This window comes from Meleagris gallopavo, unplaced genomic scaffold (assembly GCF_000146605.3).
Source record: "Meleagris gallopavo isolate NT-WF06-2002-E0010 breed Aviagen turkey brand Nicholas breeding stock unplaced genomic scaffold, Turkey_5.1 ChrUn_random_7180001926481, whole genome shotgun sequence".
Classification (NCBI taxonomy): domain Eukaryota; kingdom Metazoa; phylum Chordata; class Aves; order Galliformes; family Phasianidae; genus Meleagris; species Meleagris gallopavo.
In genome coordinates this window covers 2,908-3,581 of record NW_011188778.1, presented here as the reverse complement: position 1 = coordinate 3,581, position 674 = coordinate 2,908, and positions in this window count along the sequence as shown.

Here is a 674-nt window from a genome sequence, read left to right as displayed (position 1 = left end):
GGTTATGGGGTTCTATGGGGGATTTTGTTAGGGTTATGGGGCTCTATGGGGGATCCTGTGGGGTTATGGCGTTCTATGGGGGATTTTGTTAGGATTATGGGATTCTATGGGGGTCCTGTGGGAGTCTGTGGGGCTCTATGAGGGGTCTTAAGGGGGTTATGGAGCTCTATGAGGGGTTCTCTTGGGCTTCTGGGGCTCTATGGGGTTCTGTGGGGGGTTCTGGGGCTTTATGGGGGATCCTGTGGGGTTATGGAGTTCTATGGGGGATTTTGTTAGGGTTATGGGGTTCTATGGGGGATTCTGGGACTCTATGGGGCTCTGTGGGGGATTTTGTGGAGGTCTGGGGTTCTGTGGTACCCTGTTGGGGGTTCTGTAGGGATTATGGGGCTCTATGAGGGGCTCTATGGGGTCCGGTGGGGGTTGTGGGGCTCTATGGGGGTTCCTGTGGAGTTATGGGGTTCTATGGGGGATTTTGATAGGGTTATGGGGGTCCTGTGGGGGTCTATGGGGCTCTATGAGGGGTCCTATGGGGATTATGGGACTCTGAGACTCTATGGGGGGATCCTTTTGGGGGTTCTGGGGCTCTATGGGGATCTACGGTTGGGGTCAGCGTGGGGGTCTCATTCTGGGGTTCAGTATGGGGGTCTCAGGGTTGGGGGGTGTCATGGAGGACC